This window comes from Lissotriton helveticus, chromosome 1_1 (assembly GCF_964261635.1).
Source record: "Lissotriton helveticus chromosome 1_1, aLisHel1.1, whole genome shotgun sequence".
Taxonomy (NCBI): Eukaryota; Metazoa; Chordata; class Amphibia; order Caudata; family Salamandridae; genus Lissotriton; species Lissotriton helveticus.
In genome coordinates, this window is record NC_136057.1 from 1,975,783,428 (window position 1) to 1,975,802,423 (window position 18,996).

Sequence of the window (18,996 nt, forward strand, 5' to 3'; positions counted from 1 at the left end):
TTGAGCTAATATATGCACTCCTTCTATTTATTTATTTTATTTATTTATGTAGTTTATAAAGCGCACAGCTACCCCCGAGGGGGTGTCCCGGCGCTAGAACTAGATCCGCGAGGGGAAAAAGGGGGAAAAAGACGACAGAAGAAGGGATCAGAGTCCGGAGAACAGCCATGTTTTTAATCTGGACCGGAAGATGGATTCGGTCGAACAGAATCTGAGGTCGATTGGGAGGCAGTTCCACAGTTTAGCTGAGATTACGCTGAACCCTCTGCCGCCCATTCTGGCACGTCGAAAGCGAGGAGCGGTCAAGAGGCGTAAGTGGTAGATCGCAGTGATCTAACGGAGTGGGATATTGATACTCGCTTTTGAAGATAAATAGGACCCAGGCCGTTGATAGCTCGAAAGGCGAGGGTGAGGATCTTGAACTGGACACGGCTTGCAATAGGGAGCCAGTGTAGCTCCTTGCGATAGGCGGCGACTGACTGACGGTAGGGGATGTTTCCAATCAGTCTAGCCGCCGCATTCTGAACGATCTGGAGCCGGTCTAGCAGATATTGAGGGGCGCCGGCATACAGGCTGTTAGCGTAGTCCATATGCGAGGTGATGAGGGCCTGAGTGACCGTACGGCGGGCGGCCAAAGGGAGGTAGGGAAGTATCTTTTTAATCATGCGCAGCTTCATGAAGCAGGCAGAGGTGACCTTATTGACTTGGGCTTTGCATGAAAGTGAATCGTCGAACTGGTAACCCAGGTTACGTACAGAATGAACTGGGATAGGTGCGGGGTCAAGTGCTGTAGGCCACCATAGGGAAGGGGAAATAGGGTTTTTCTGGTTAAAAAACAGGACCTCTGTTTTATCAGAGTTAAGTCTTAAGTGATTATTAGTCATCCAAACATTGATGTTGTCTAGACATTGGCGGAAGTTGGCAAACGTGGAGTCAGAGTGGTCAGTGAAGGAGAATATTAGCTGAGTATCATCAGCGTATGATACCACTCTGACTCCACAGGATTCCACCACGGCGGCCAAGGGAGCGAGATAGACGTTGAAAAACAGAGGGCTGAGGGCAGAGCCCTGCGGAACACCGCACAGCAGGGGTTTACCCTCTGATTTAAATGGTCTCAGTATCACCCTCTGACTTCTGTCAGTAAGGAAGGATTTGATCCAGGTAAGAGCGATACCGCTGATTCCGACCTGCTTGAGACGATCCAGGAGTATTTTGTGGGAGACCGTATCAAAAGCGGCAGATAGGTCGAGGAGGACCAACATGGCCTCCTCGCCCCTATCTGCACACCCGCGAATAGTTTCTGCTACTTCCAATAGGGCCGTCTCAGTGCTGAAACCCGCTCTGAATCCGGACTGAGAATCGTGCAAAAGAGAGTTGTCCTCCAGAAACTCTGTAAGTTGCAGTTGCACTGCCTTTTCCAAGATTTTAGCGGGTTTGGGGAGGAGGGAAATGGGGCGATAGTTAGAGAATTGGGTAGGGTCGGCATCAGGCTTTTTCAAGATGGGGACAACCAGTGCTTCCTTCCACATGGTTGGGAAGATGCCATGGTGGAGGGAGGCATTCCAGACTGAGAGAAAGGAGCTTGCCAGTGAGGGGGCCAGATCACCCATGATTTTGGCAGGGATAGGATCAGAGGGAGCGCCAGATCTACATTGGGTGAGTAGCCTAAGTGCGGTCTCAAGAGTTAGTTCATTAAATGACTGCAAGGAGACGGCTTCTGGGGCCCTTATATGTGGAAGCGAAGGGGCTACCCCAGAGGGGAATGCGGCACGTAGTTTATTTATTTTATCAAAGAAAAAGTCTGAGAGTCCATCGCAAAGTGCCTGGCTAGGAGAGTTCTGCGTGGCCGTAGCGGGGGGGTTGATGAAGTCTCTGACAATATTGAAAAGGGTTTTTGAGGAGTTTTTGGCGTTAGCAATTTGTAGTGAGAAGTAGTCTCTCATGGTTTTTTTTTTTGTTTAAGAATTTTTTTTAATGCGGATTTGGAAATGGCTTTGGCTTCAGGGTCGTAATTTTGTCGCCACTTGCGTTCGAATGTTTTGCATCTGCTTTTTTCCTCATGGAGGATGGTAGAGAACCAAGGGGCAGAAGGGCGGGATCTGGTGGAGGAGATGGATTTGAGGGGGGCGATGGAATCGATGGCCTGAAACAAAGCAGAGTTGAGTCTGGTGACATTTCCATCGATGTCGCTGGAGTGGGGTTCTGGCTGAAAGTGGAATGCTGAGTCAAAGGTGACCGAGGTAACATTATGCCATTTTCTTCTCAGCTCTTTGATGGGGGCCGCAAGGGAAGGTTTTAGGTTTAGCACAAGGTTGAAGGGGATAAGAAAGTGGTCAGACCAGGTGAGAGGGAGGGAAGGGAAGACTGTGATGTTAGAGCAGTTAGCGAAAATTAGGTCAAGGGTGTGCCCAGCTATATGAGTGGGGCCATTGACTAATTGTAGTAGGTTTAAGCTCTGCATGGTTTCTATTAGATTGTTCGCTTTAGGGCATAAATGGTTGTCCACGTGAAGGTTGAAGTCTCCTAACGCCAGAAAGAATTGGTGTTTGAGGGAGAGATCAGCCAGCTGGTGGGTGAGCGCAGTTAGTGAGGGAGAGGAAGAGGTAGGGGGATTGTATACTAATGTACCAGCCAGTTTAACTGCCGCGGAATCCGAAACAGTGAAGTACATAGCTTCAATCATTCCTATGTTAGTCAATTTGGTCGTGGACAAATTGAGATGTGACTTGAGGATGATGGCTAAACCGCCTCCAGTCTATAATGATTAGTTGTATGAAATAGCAATTTTTCTGATAATGACATCAATGTCTTCCAGTAAGCCGTATTGCCAAACTAATACGATTTATATCTAAAAGATACAGACGGAACACATATTTAATTTGTAAATGTTCCATAATCATCTCTTAAGTTCATCATCTGAGATGTTATCTCCAGTGAACCTTACTTACCTCGCCAAGCGTGATGAATAAATCACTCAAGGGGGTTCGAAAGTTCAAAGTTATTTGAAGTGAGATCAAACGTTGCACGATTTAAAATATGATGTGTTCACAGCTTTTATTCTGTCGTTGTAAGATATAGGGTATCATATCTTTCAACCTAAAATAATAACATATAAATGTACTTAGAAAAAATAAAATAAATATAAAAAACATTAATGTGCTTTTTAAAGGACACACATCTAACTAGTAGGTCGGATTTATGAATGCTAGGAGTTGACCCTTTTCCTACCCTTCAGTTTAAACAGTTGTCTAAATCACGGCCATGGTATGGTAATATCGATGTAGGGCGTTATATAACGCTAGGATACTAGTCGTTGACCGTTTTCCTACCTACCGGTTCAAATAATTGTCTAAATCACGGCCATGTTATGGTAATATATAACTGTGCGACGTTGTCTAACAATAACTCATGTGTCCGTCTATGGACTAACATGCAAATAAACTAGTACTGTTTGTAACACGAACAGTTTTTTCCATAAGTTACGTCGCAATCCATGACTTAATTTTAGTTCGTACCCATACAATGGTGGCCACCTTTCATAATAACGGCAATACGCTACAATTTAGGTATGCGGATCAAAAATGAAAACGATCTTAATACTAATGCTCTCATTCTAATCGTTCCCCATAGAGGTGCATTCAGGTATTGAAACCACTTACCAAGCGTTTAGCCGCTTAGGTCATGTAGAGGCGGTAAAACGAAGATTTCCTGTTAGCGGCTGACTGTTTAAAACCTGGCCCATTTATACGAAACTACAAATGAAAAGAAATGAGTTTAAAAAGAGCGAATCGTGGACTAAACAAAAAATGTGGTTTGACCAACCTACAACGCTATCTATTCTAATTGGGACCAACTGCAACCGGATGTAACAAACGAACAACCATCCGGTACGATCTTTAAATAGCCGGTACGTGCATGTCACGTGATTCGGCAGCTGAAGGCTCTTAAAGATGTATTAGCCTATAAACAAGATTGTGACTTGAGCTTATCCTGCCGGCCTAAAGATTATATTAGATATCTGAAGATGGATAACAAAGACGTGCAAACAATAAAAATACTAACTATAACTTAAGATAATAAACTAATTAAGGAAATTCGTGATTAAAATGAAATAATAATTCAGAAGTCTATACATAAAAGACCTACTAAATATAAAACCAATCAATAATAGTGTTGGTCTATATAGAATTGAACCATCATTAGAAAAAGAATGTAAGATAAATTCATAATTGGTATTATAGACATAGCTAACATAGCTAACGTGATTAAGATAAAAAATATAAGTCAGAATGTCTATACATAAAAGACATACTAAGTATACAACCAATACATTATAGTGTTGGTCTATATACGATTAAACCATCTTTAAAAAAGAATGTAGGTAACTTCCTAATTTATATTATAAACATAACTAACATTACAAGATCCAATCCAACGATTCATATAATAAAAACGTCAGGCGTATGAGCACCAATAAGTTGGACGATCCATATCATATTCATGAGTTATTGCTAGACAACGTCGCACATTTATATATTACCGTAACATGGCCGTGATTTAGACAATTATTTGAACCGGTAGGTAGGAAAACGGTCAACGACTAGTATCCTAGCGATATATAACGACCTACATCGATATTACCATAACATGGCTGTGATGTAGACAACTGTTTAAACTGAAGGTAGGAAAAGGGTCAACTCCTAGCATTCATAAATCCGACCTACTAGTTAGATGTGTGTCCTTTAAAAAGCACATTAATGTTTTTTATATTTATTTTATTTTATTTTAGGTTGAAAGATATGATACCCTATATCTTACAATAACAGAATAAAAGATGTGAACACATCATATTTTAAATCGTGCAACGTTTGATCTCACTTCAAATAACTTTGAACTTTCGAACCCCCTTGAGTAATTTATTCATCACGCTTGGCGAGGTAAGTAAGGTTCACTGCAGATAACATCTCAGATGATGAACTTAAGAGATGATTATGGAACATTTACAAATTAAATATGTTTTCCGTCTGTATCTTTTAGATATAAATCGTATTATTTTGGCAATACGGCTTACTGGAAGACATTGATGTCATTATCAGAAAAATTGCTATTTCATACAACTAATCATTATAGAAGGTGAGCATATATTAGCTCAATAATTTTACATAATTACCGGATTCCTATTTGGTCTGAATCTTTTTAATTATTCCATCATTGCTCTTCATTGATTAATAAATTTCCTTCCATTATATGAACCTATAATGTGGCTGCTCCAATATAATGTTTTATCTTCTGCTGGTCTATATGTATATAATATGTATATTAGAATAATTGTGAAGAAAGGTTGTTTACTAAGGATATGTTTTCTTGGTTAATGAACATACAATTATGTGAAATGTAATTCGTTTTTAACTGTTTAATTACGATTTGTTAGATTAAAATTTGATATGTTTTTCTTTTTTATATTCTTTTATTTTAGCATCATTTGTGGCTCCTGAAGAAGGCGTTCCTCTAACGCCGAAACGCGCGTCGAGCTACTAATTGTGATTATATAATTATATGCTTTTTTAAGCTGTGTAAATCGTTGTCTTTCAATTATAATGTTTTAATCTTATTTTGTAACAATTATTGTGTAATTTGTTTTTACGAATTATGATTACAATGTAAATGTACATTAAAATATAAGTTTTTAATAATGTAATTTTGTATGTTCTTTTTCCTTACAACCTTTCTCGTATTTTATTGTTATTATTGCCGAGTAATAGCGTCTTCTGCCTTGCTCTATTACTCAGACCTTTACTGCAATTGAATATGCCCCGTGCTCCACTCTTATTTTTGAGTCATGCGTTAAGTACTTGTCCTTTACAACTGGTGCTGACTCTAGATTTCTGGTAAATAATCTCCTACAACCCGACTGCGCACTCGCACAGAGAAAAGACTTCTGTCAACGAGTATGCGCTATTTTACATTCCCTAATTAGCTGCGCATGCTCAAAGATATGCTTCTGACTCGAGCATGCGCTATTCTCTATACCACGAACTTTTCCTCAGGTAATCAAAATGGAACATTCTTACATGGAAGTTTATGTGTAATGACTCGGTCAAAATCGTTCTCCGTTCTAGAATTCGCGACGCATAGTTTTTCCCTAAACTAGCGCGACGCGATCAGGACACCTGTCTCCGCCTCCGCTGCTCCGGTGAAGTGCGTAGTTTTTCACGCGCTTCACCTGAAACACGCTAATCATCTTGACGGGCTAGAGCGCTGACCTGAGTCCAACTGAGGGGCAAACGGCTGCCATGCTGCATTCTTCCTCGCACCCAATTCTGCCTACACTGTCTCACCATCGCTGCCACCACCATTCCTGTCTGGCCTCCCTGTGCTCCTCTCCGAGTGATTAACCTTCTAGCTTGGGACCTGACAGTTCCCCAGACCGGTTGGTCAGCATCTCTTTGAGGAATCGTTTCTTTTTTGCCTGTGCTGTAAGCGTGATCACCATAGGCCCTGGGTGTCATCTTCTGTGGGAGGGCTTCTCAGCCTCTGGGTCCTTAAGAAGGCATTCAGTGAAGAAGGGGAGGGCTTCAGTCCAGCGCCTCAGCACGTATACAGGAGCCTGGTGGTGTTGGGCATTATCTCCACCAGCAGGGGAACACAGTCAGGTCAGGGATCACGTTATGCTACCCTGGCCTGCCCCCTCATTGTCTCTCCTGGGCACCAAATCACCATCTCAGTGGGGGGGCTGCAGCCTACTCCTTATCGGCCTATGTCAGCCACAGAACATGTTGCCCCCTCCGACCCTATAGCACTCCCGGGGCACGCAGTGCTCAGCTGATGCCCTCCCCACTATCTCTCCCATCTCCCCAATCTGTGGCCAGCTCCCATTGTTGCAGTGGAGGTCTCAACAGGGGGATTGTGAGTGTCCAGTGGCAGGTCTGTCGTGGTCCTGTGGGGTTAAGGCCCAGGTAGGTGTGGCAATCTTGCGAGCTGGTGCTGTGCTCCTGTCAGGCCTTGGAGGTATCCGTGACAGTGGAGGCATCTGTGCAAGCTCCAGGGAGGTCGCAGTCAGCAGCTGCCTTTCTCGCTCTGCCCATAATCATGGGCCTCTAGCCATGGGGGGCAGGACCCCACCTCCAGCAGTAATCACCAGACACTCTGAGCAGTGGGGCCAAAACCGGTAGAGTGCTGCTGCTTGGTTCCCTCAACTGGGACCTCTCCACATGTCAAAGTCCCAGAGGGGTCCCGCTGCCATCAGTGTGCACCCTGACATCCAGGCCAGCAATGCCAGGGCTGATACCTGCTTGTCTTTGAAGTCCATGGTCCATTCTGTACCTATTGCACCACAGCTGCCAATATTTTCTTCACTAGTCTCTTGTCTGTAGAGCCGTTACCCTGGGGCCACAAAATGGCCACTCAGCAGGCGATGACAAGAAATATCCCACGGGTCCTTCCGGCAGGGGGTATGGTCCAGCTGTACCTATGCTGCCTCCAGGGTCTAGATCGGGTCACCAGGGCTGTAGTAAACAGGCCATTGCCGGCACGCTTCTCTTGCCACCACCATGTTAAGTCTCTCCAGGCAGCCACCTCACCTATGGAATTTTCCCAAGGAGACAGGTTCCACTTCTCCCACCAGCACCTCTCATTGCTAGACTGGCCCAAGAGCAGGTGGAAACACCGTAAGGTTCTTGCTGTGCGTTGGGTAGGGTGGGTGACAGGGCCCAGTCAGCAATGGAGGGACGAGAAGGCAAGTCCTAACTGTCCATCATCTTGGCCACACCCACCCTCTTTTGGACTTGTAGGAGATTTATAAGGCCCAAGCAAGTGGAGCAGCTTTGTATGGGACTGAACTGTGGGGCTTTTGTAAGCTGACAACTATCTCGTCCATTCTCCTTTGCCTGACACTTGGGGTACATCCGTCATAGTCCCTATTTTGACAAAATGGGAGTGTTCACTCCCAGGTTGTTACCACCCAATTTTGCTCATTAAAACTACTGCTAAAATACTCAGCAGAATTATCTACAATAGGGTTATGGTTTGGGTGAGAAAGAAGTCTGTATTACATCAAATCCAACATGGGTTTTGGCACAAAGTAGGAACTATTAAACAGTGCCTCAATTTAAATTAATGCAAAAACAACAGTTGATGGACAGAATGCAGAACAATGTCATACATTCACCCCAGTACAGAGATCTGGGCCTACATCCATCGTTTTTTTCACTCCACACCATCCCAGTTCAGACATGGCCATATGCAAATCAGCCTTGGCCCTGTGCCTCATGGGAACAGTCCAGCCCGAACTGCCAAGCCATGTCTTTCCTGGACTGGAATCAAGCACCCTAGGATCGGTTTCTGGCTATCAGCCGTCTTCAGCCAGGATAGCTTGACTCCAGTGGTGTGGAGAGCGTGGGACTCACGTCTGAGCATACCCATCCCACTCGGGGTGACAAATGCAAAAACAACAGTTGATGGACAGAATGCAGAACAATGTCATACATTCACCCCAGTACAGAGATCTGTGCCTAAATCCATTGTGCTCAGACGTGAGTCCCTTGCTCACTTTGAGACTGGATTCAAGCAAGCCGAACTGAAGATGGCTGAAATGCCAGAAACCAGTCCTCGGAAGCTTGTTTCCAGTCCAGGGAAGGCATGGCTTGGCAGTTCGGGCTGCACTGTTTCCATGGGGCACAGGGTCAGACTGATTTGCATATGGCCATGTCTGAACTGGGGTGGCAGAGTGGGCTAAAGAACGGTGATGGATTAAACCCAGATCTGTTGACTGGGTGTGAGTGTTTGATTGGTTCAGATGCTCCGTCCATCACCACCCCCTTTTGTACCACTTTGTTCGCCATACGTTGGCAGGGTATGCTCAGACGTGAGTCCCTTGCTCACTTTGCCACTGGATTCAAGCAAGCTGGGCTGAAGACGGCTGAAATGCCAGAAACCAGTCCTCGGAAGCTTGTTTCCGGTCCAGGGAAGGCATGGCTTGGCAGTTCGGGCTGCACTGTTCCCATGGGGCACAGGGTCAGACTGATTTGCATATGGCCGTCTCCGAACTGGGGTGGCAGAGTGGGCTAAAGAACGGTGATGGATTAAACCCAAATCTGTTGACTGGGTGTGAGTGTTTGATTGGTTCAGATGCTCCGTCCATCACCACCCCCTTTTGTACCACTAAATTTAAATTTAGTCCTACAGACATATATAGTGGCAAAACAATCCCCCTTCTATCTAGCATTTATATGCCTCTCGTCAGCATTTGATTGTGAGAATCAGGATTGTTGCATGAGGAATGGACACAGTATTAGTTAATTTCCTTGCCTACTAGCACTTTGATATGAGGGCCAGTGTCTGTATTAGTAAGCAGGATGAGATATCAGAAGAAATTGGAATTGATTGTGGAGTGAGGCAGGTTTTCATGCTGGCCCCCCACTTGTTCATCGGTTACATTAACAATTTATACTCCTTCTTAACACGGACCACTCCAGACTTCATTATAAAAGATACCCCGCTCCCCACACTCCTTTATGCAGATGACACAGTGCTCATGTCATGCACTCCCTGGGCACTGAGTCAGTTAGAGCATGCCTTTGTTGATTTTATGTCCTCCTTCTATCTTCAGACTAATTTGACCAAATCTCATTTTATGTCCTGTGGTCCTAAGTGGAGATCCCTTTTGAATATGACATTTGGTACCCACTGCTTGAGCAGTATTAACAACTTCCCTTATTGAGGCATTTTTTCAAGTCAAGGGTCTTGGTCCCCTTATATTCTCCACTGCACTACCAAAGTCTCAATGGCTAATAAATCACTACACAGCCTTCCACAACCTGTGTGGTGGGATGGGGCCCCCTTGTCCCCATGTTACAAATATATAAATTGCAATGTTTGTCCATCGCTATGTATGGAGCCAGGGTGTGGGGGATTTCTAATTATACAGCCATCCAGTATGAAGAAAACCGTTTTAGCAGAATGCTTATATATGTCCCTATATCTGTCACGACTTGCTCCCTGCGTTCTCGTGTCCACCACTAGGGGACTGAACTGTGGGACTTTCCAGTGTCATAATAAGCTTCTGGACCCTCCCCTTCATGCATATACCGACTTCCAGCCATTTGGACACTATTTGGGAATTGATATCCTTTCCCAATCCATGCCGTGTTTTGTGGAAGCAAGCCTGCTCATGAATGAAACTCCATTACCTAGAATTTACTGCTCAATGCTTCGTCTCCACCCCTGCAGGCTAAGGATGTATGGAGGAATTTAGCTCGCCTGTGGCTTGCTGCTGCTACCCTGCTCACACCTGATGCAAGTGATTACTGTGAGCTCTTTTAAGCCCCAGCTCCCTTCAGTCAAGTGTTGGTCATTGTGTACCAGTGTACCAGTGAGACCTATCCTTGTTTGCTGAGGTTTTGATAATCTTGTTTTCAGTGTTTCTTGAGCTTTAGTTAATCCATGTCCTAAGTTGTTGCTATTTTCCTTGTTCATGAATTGGCACTGCCCGCAGTGCTACCTTGAACCCTGAGCATTAGCATTCCTTGTTCCCGAGCTGCAGAAGTTTTCCTTCTTCCTGAACTAGCAGTGCTCACAGTGCTACCTTGACTCCTGGGCCTTAGAATTCCTTGTCCCTGAGCTGCAGCAGTTTCCCTTGTTCCTGAACTAGCACTGCCTCTAGTGCTACCTTGCCTCTTGAGCCTTAGCATTCCTTTTTCCTGTGTTGCAGAAGTTTCCTTTGTTCCTGAACGAGCACTGCCTGCAGTGCTACTTTGACTCCTGAGCTTTTGCTCAATTCTAGTTCCTGCTCCATCACGGTCTTCAGCGCTATTTTGTTTTCTTGATTCCTGATCCAGCACTCTTCTAGTACACCCTTGTAGCCTCTCCTTCTGCATATCCTTTTCCAGTCCCTGCTTTTCTTCCCATTTCCTTGGTTCCAATTCTTAGTTTACTGTCTTTCTATTCCTGCTGTTTTGCTTCTATTACATTGTTTGTTTATTACTTTCTTTCTGCCAAGTTTGCCCTTTGTTGAGCACTCTTCCTTGCTATCTCCTTGTCTATTGTGCTTGTATTTAGTTCTACCCCCTTGCTTTTACTGCCTTCCGTGGTCCTGTTTGATCGCCAAGATCCGTGGGCTCAGCTGACCACCTCAGTGGTGTTTCGTGTTCACTGTGAGCATTGTCTTTGAGTTACATTTATAACATCACCATAGATATAAGCTCCACAGACCCTGCCTTTGCGTGCATATCCTATATGTGGGTATTTGCAGCCAGTATCTGTAACAGCAATTGTGGGTAAGGAACTTACTAAGCTTCAGTCTTACCTTGTGGAGCTCCTGAGTGCTTTACCCCACACTCCCTTTATTGTTAATGTTGCTTTGTATATATATCTTGTACATTTGTCCTGGGTGTAGTTATTCTGAATGCTAAACACCTCATGAGTGCCTGTCTTTTCTGAGTCTTAGCCATCTTGTTCCTTTGTGAAGGCTTTCCCTTTGGATCTCTTTTTTCCTCTGACTTCCTGTATGATCCTGGGCCTCACTGTACTCCTCTTTCTACGTACGTTTTCTACCCAATCGCCAGTCATTGCCCCAGTCCCTGACTGTGTTCCAGACATGGTGCTGGACAGTCCCCGACAATATCAGCCTCGCATTTTATTTACAACAAAAAGTGTGGGCTCCTTTACATAGCAGTTCTGATTAGAGTGTGGCCAGTCCTGCTATGGCTTGCCATTTGGAGAATTCCGAGGCTGTCCTATCAAGAGAGATAATAATGGAATGTCACTCTTTAGATAATGGATTGTCAATCCCCTGGCTCGCATTTATGATGGCTGAATTTTGCAAAATCAGGATGTAATATATTTATATGAAACTACTGCCTGGTCACAGTGAAAATAAGAAGGCTGTGGCCAATGCTAACTATAACTGTGAAGAATCGAGGCGGTTAAGGGACATAGAGGGTAAGACTAGTGTGACTCTATATCTTTATCTGTGTGAATCAGATTGTAACACCAAATATATCAGGCTTGCTCACACCTGCTGAAAATGCTCTCTGCTTTTTCGTTTTAGATCTGAGACTATGAAGTATTTGCTCTGCTTCCCCTCAGACTTTGTATATAATCTTGAAACCAAGCCATGTCCTAGTTGTGATATATCTGGAAAACCAATGCTTTTTTTTATGTTTTTCTGTAAATGGTATGTATAGTCTACAAGACTCTTTTTAATTCCATTTTTGAAAAAGTACTGCTGTAAAGTTGGCCAATGTAGTCCCATTTTTAGATTCTTATTGCTACTAAAAATTGAGGAAGCTGTTATGCACATTGGGTCCTTTTTAAAATGTGCTTTTCCGGCATGGAAGTTAAAACTATTTTAAATGTATTGTTGCTATTGTAGTCTTTTTTAATCACGGTTATTGACTCTTTGTATATTTATCTGTGTTTGCTATTAATTGTATACTTTTACGTGTTTGCACTATGTTGCTTTATGGATGGTAGAATGCATCTGTATAAATTGTTATTGAATTGACTTCCTTGAGGAAAGCTAGACCTCTTACACCAACCTATGGAAAAAAAAAAGTTGGCGGCGGGCTGAAGAGCACGGCGTCGTTCTGGAGCAGTAAATGAACTGTTGATTTATGGAGATTCACCTATCAAAGTGAACATGAGAACTGAACACGGATTATGATACACAGTCTGAGGATTCTTTGTCTTTTCGAGCAATTGTAGACCACCAAGTGAAAGTGTGGGAGTAACTGGGGTTTTTCGTGATTACAACTGGATACAGAAGAGAGAGCAGATATTGGCGTCAAGTATAAGACTCAGTGATCCTGTTATTTCGGCGGTCACTCTAAGATTGGAGGTTTCTAACTATTGCCCTGAGGAAGCACCATAGGGGCGAAACGCGTTGGCTGTATTGTTTGCCGTTGTGTCCAATCATCTATACGCCATGAATGATGCAAGAATCTATTAAATGGAACATATTACATATTTCTGAAGTTTGAACTGAATTTCCTGTTCTACACTTGTGTATTTTCATAATATATTGTGTTGCCTCTCTGTGTGCTTTAGAGGACATCAGCAACCAGCAAAGGGTGAGCATAGAGAGCTGGAGTACCGCTAGCTCCTGAAATGCTTTATGGTGGACAGCTGAGATAGTACACTTCCACTGTTCTGTACACTAAACATGAGCCTGGTTAATAGAAAAGTATCAGTTAATATTTTCCTGAATATAGTCTAAGGAATACCGTTATTGCAGCCAAAGAAAAGAGCCCAAGGGATACTATTTTCTACACAACACCCTGATCCCAAAATGTAACTGGCATGAGTCCACATCCTGGGAGCGTCCACCAACCTTTCTGTACGAGCTTCAAAGTTTCCATCTGAGTTTTCGTTAGATACATTCAGATATATTCCCACTGAATTGGAAAAGGCAAATATAATGAAGGAAGTTGCAGGCCGGCAGGGGTCAGCTCAGCTGAACTGCTTCCCACTTCGTTGAAGTATGTACTGCCCTGCTTGTATAGTCCGCCCCAAACACAGTAAACAACCATTGCCTTGCTGCTACCGAAAGAAGTATCTGAAAGTCCAAAGGCCAAGCGACAGGAAGATTTCAACAAACTTTTCCAAGGACTAGGACAATCAAAAAGGGGATATTTTCTAATTGGCGCTGGTACGACAAGCAAAAATGAACTATTGCTGAATGCCCCCACAACTCACCATGAATGAGTAACACATCCCCTGACGCTTCCTAATTATTTTTTATGAATGAACAATATATTTACTTTTTCTAATGTATTTTCGCTTGCTTGTTGTATTTGTACAGAAAGAACATAAGCTGACTGAATGGCAATAAAAATAGAATATTGAAAATGAAATACTCTAGAAAGCCAAACTCCAAGGAGCTCTAATGAAACCAACTCCATTAAATGTGCCAGTTGCAAGGGTCCAGTCCTGGCAAGTTGTAGTATACAAATACGGCAATTAAAAAAGTATAACCAAAAAAGCAGAATACGAAAATACATTAATGAATTTAGTGATCGCCATCAACAACCAACTGTACTCCAAATCACAACTGATGAACCATTGAAGGCACTCTAAGGATAAAGTTGGAGGTACGACTGCAGCAAGATGTAACTTAAGAAGTTTGAAAACAGTATATATTTCAGAATAGAGCTCCCAAAAGCACTTCATCATTGCCAGATGTGGGCGAAGGATATTTCCCGAAGACCTCATAAGAAGTGACAATTTCGTTGTCACTTCAAGTAATGCATCCCCCAAGTACGGATGAGTGTGTGTGCTTGTGTGTGCATTTGTAAGTAAATTGGTCCAAGATATTTCTCAAAAAATCACTACAACTGGGTTGCACAAACATAGAAACGGGCTGTCGTGCTTTTTGATTGTGTGCATAGTTTGTTACTTTCCTAAGCACTGATTCTCTAACAAGACATTTTCAGCTTCTATATTACCTAACAGAAAGAACATTTGAGTTTGAAGCTGGAAAGAAGTGGATATCAGTAGGACTGTTCTGTCAGTATTTTATAGGAACATTTCACTCGGAAACAAGTGTGGTAGGGCATACATACATAAGGTCTTAACTGAGGCCATTCTCTTAACAGTCATGAGAGATCCCATAGATAACAAGAGTCATGCTTTAACCAGCTGAGCCATCCCTTGTGGCAGTAAATTGCCACTTGTGGGAGGCGATGCCAGAAGCAGAGGCTGTTGTTGGGTTGGCATCGAGGACTGCCTGGGTGCTACTTCAGAGGAAGGCTGAGTGTGCCCTGGGACATCCATAGTCCCTGCATCATAAGATTAGTGGGGAGGAAGGCATACGTGCCCCGCCAGAACCTCCTTTGGATATTAAGTCTTCTCACCAGAATGTGGGAGGCATCTCAGTGTAAATGGACCCAGACTGGATGGAAAGCACTCCCCATACTACTGAGGTCCCTACGACCTAGGATGGGCCAGGAGATACAAAGCAAGAACACTTCAAATGAGATCAGACCTGCATCAATTATCCATTTTTACCACCGTCCTCGGTTTGTTTGATCTTGTGATAGAACATATTTCTCTCTCCAATGCTTTGCTCTTTCTTCTGTGCTTTCCTGTGTCCATCTCCCTTACAGACATCCTTTGTTATTACATGACTAGTGTAGACCACAGCAGAGGCTGTGCCTGAGCGTGTATTCCCAATAAGGGTGCAGGAATAGTTTTGCACTTATTCTCACCCTTAGTCTCATTAAGAGATGGGCATCTGCACGCTTTTGTCTGAGTTAGTAAGATGACATATCGTAGCTTACGCCAATGTGGAATTGTCTTCAGGGATAGAGGGCTGTCTTCATGCAATGTATTGTCCAGCTTGGCAACCCTCCAGACAATATGTTGATGTCTGCACCCATTTGACATTTACAGTACCCACCATATCGAAGAAGAGCAGCAGGAAAGGTATGAACTGCAGGTCACATAGCCAAGAGACACACAGGAATAAAGAAGGTTGGAGTGTCTAAGGTCACATCGATGGGAGACTTACAGAAATAAAGAAGGTTGGAGTCTAGGATCACATTGCCAAGAGCCACACAGGAATAAAGAAGTTTGGAGTGTCTACGGTCACATCGCTAAGAGACATACATCAATAAAGAAGGCTATTGGGTCTACATTATGGTGGCAACGCTTCCTACAAGGGAAATTTGTTTCACTCATTGCTCCCATCTACCAGGATCTCCCCGCCCCCAAATGTGAAGGCTATACTCGCTACCTGTGTTGCTGTCAGCTTTGCCGCAGGTAGTGGATCTCATTGAGTCTTTATTTCCCTCCCAATGCCTCACACTATGACACAGGGCGATAAGACCCCAAATACAAGCTGTCGGCACACCTGTCGCACCAACTTTCAAGCGAGGGTAGGTTCTTTCCACTAGAACTCAATTTGTTTAACAGGCTCTGAACAGGAGCTCTATAAATAAATTCCTGGTTTGTAGGTCTTGTCACCCCAGGTCTATTGCTTAATTTTAAGAAACCACATTCTACCTGGAGACACTGATGTCTTAAACTATATCAAATGTATGTAGTATTGCTTGAATCTAGGTTAGGTTGCCAACTCCACAACCAACGACCAGCCTGCATCTCTATGTTAAGTTGGCCTGCAGACTCATCGCCTTAATCTGCCTTTGCATTAATTCCTTCTTTAATTTCCTTCCATTTCTTTCCCTATACTCCCTGTAAATTACATGTTTATGATACATGTGTTGTCAGTAAGTTAGCTATATTGGGCACTGATGGATAGTCATAGTAAATAGAATTCAGATGAGCATGTTTTGGAGATTGCTCTTAATGGTTAACTGATGAAACAGAATTTGTCTAGGTGTAAATAATTTATGTGGGTAAATGTTGATCAATTATTAATGCTAATGCTGCGTGCTGAATGTGTGTGTGTGTGTGTGTGTGTGTGTGTGTGTGTGTGTGTGTGTGTGTGTGCGTGTGTGTGCGTGAGTGTGTTTTAAAATCTACAGGCGTTCAAATCACATTTTCAAAAATGCATTTTCTACTTGCTCTGTCAAGAGAACCGTACTTTGGTGCACTACTCTGGCACTTTGAATGGTGTCATACCCCTGAATACATAAATTACTTAGCAAATAAAGGAAATACAGATTTGACAGAGCACACAATTTGCCTTTCTTAGAAGTCCTTGGATACAATGGTCATTTTAAATAATACAAGAAGCTCAATTTCGCCGTCAAGTCCTCTTTTTCTTAACCATGAGAGAGCTCCCGTGAGAACAAAGAAAATGTCACTCTTCTCTTCCCAAATAATTGTGATAATATGGGATGATTAATCCACATTAATGACCAAATTCTGATTTCATTAGTATGTATTCTTTGCGAAAGAATAATGCGTTGGATTTTGGAATCTGTGCAATGAATGGGAACTTTTAAAGTACCGAAAATGCCAATGTCTTCATATTTAAATTAAGAAAGAGTAATTGGAGTATGAAGAAGACGGATAGACAAAACCTATATAGAGAAATGGATGTTTGCTCTTAAAATATATCTCAAAAAATGTTCACTGAAACAAACAAGACATCAAACCGACTCATGCTGCAAAAGTTGTGAACCGGGTCAAATTGGTGACAAGGAGGATTGTTAAGTGAAATGGTGGTTTCATTCAGGGCAGAAATGGTGTTGATTGGTTTGCAGTCGCTTTCCTGAAGGAATGCTTTTTCACATCGCGTAGCATAGAGAAAATAGCAGATGGATGAATAAATGAGATAGGCAAACTGGAGCTTTGCAAACAGCATTTCTTTGGAAGAAGATCACAGGTGGGTTCTTGCAACAACACCAATAATATATGTGAAGGACTGCTAAATGTATGCACATGTCTTGTTTAGTGGCTTAACGGCTAGAGCCACCGACCATTGAAGCTGGGGAACCAGGTTTGAGTCTGGTGGGAGGCTCAAACATTCTCCGACTTTGGGTAAATCAATTAATCTCCCTTTGCCTAAAAATGAATTTGCCTGTCTGTAATGCAACCGGTGCTCATGTAACGTGCTCTGAAATCTTCGGGTCGAGTTTGCACTATATAAAACTGAAAAAAAAAAAGAATATATAGGAAATAGACCGCATCCATACATGAGAAAAGCGAAGTGCTTTAACAATACATAATTGAGGCACTAATTTATTTGTCGTCTTAAGATCCATAATAGACAGTAGCGGCTTGTGGAGGGAGTTCTGCGTGACGGTGAGGCGGGGCGTGGGAGGGGCATGGTGAGTTGCAGTAAGCTACGAAATATGGCAAAACAGAGGTAAGTACATAAATAAATAAACAAAACGAATTACACTGTGCCCGCTGCATCGCCAAATGGCGAGGTGTTTGGCCTCACTAAGTTTCTGATACCACGGGTGGGAGGAATTACCTTCTATTATAAGGTGGATCCCAAAAGTGCCCTATGAAATAAGGAATAACTGGGTAAATCAGGAACACTGTACCTAATTCTGCGAAAATTCTCTTTCTTCCTAGGAGTTTCAACCAGACGTTTTGTCTGTGTTCAGCAGTCAGAGCCTTAAGATAAAAACCCCTAGACCTGTCACGGTGACACATTTCATGTATGACAGTGACCCATGTTAAAACGCCATTGTGATTAATATGGAACTTTTAATGGGACCTTTAGAATTCATTTTAAAAGGGTGCCCACTGTAGGTCCAGTTAAAATGGATCCATGCCAGATTTCTGTGATAGCAACCTAATGTAATCTAAATGGAACTCATTTATATAGTGTTAAAAAGTGGATTATTAATTGGGGTACATTTGTGTTCACCACGAGGAATAACACCTCAAATGTGTGCTGGTAAAACATATCTTCAGTACTTTAATCATGAATTCAGTACAAGGTATCTATGGCACAGAGCAGACATGCTTAATATGTGTAAATAATTCAACAGAAACCAAACTGTTAAGAATTCAAAACAAAATAAAAATTCCACAACCAATTTCTAAACATAGATAAGATTTGAATGAGCTAAAAGACACCAACACAGCAAAAGTCAATAATGGTAACTAGAGACTTGAATTTTTTTAAGACGTAAGGTAAAAAGTGCCAAACAGTAGCAACTGTTCACACTTGACTGGGACCTAGTCAAGAGTTCAGGCCAACTGCTAAGGAGCATGGGTCAGATACACCAAGCGGTTTGTCCTGGCCAAAGATTTTATCTTCTGAATTAGTCTCTGAAATGGAAGTTGAAATCCTAGCAAGGTTGCAGGCAGAATCTGTCAAGGTCCTCTCGAAGCCAGCTAGCCATTAGATGAGGTCCCACAAAAGCTGGTAATTTTGGGAGGAAAAACTCAGAGCAGGGTATAGTCAAATTTCACAGACGCCGAAGTCCTCTCGTCAAGTGGATATTTTTCACACCTTCGCCAAGTCCAAATGTATAATTTAGGACGTTTTAATGGAGCTCAAAATCCTTCAGCAGGAAAAGCCTGAAGCTGTAGCTGTGGAAGTTCTTTCAAAATCTGACACATTTGCCGCAAGAT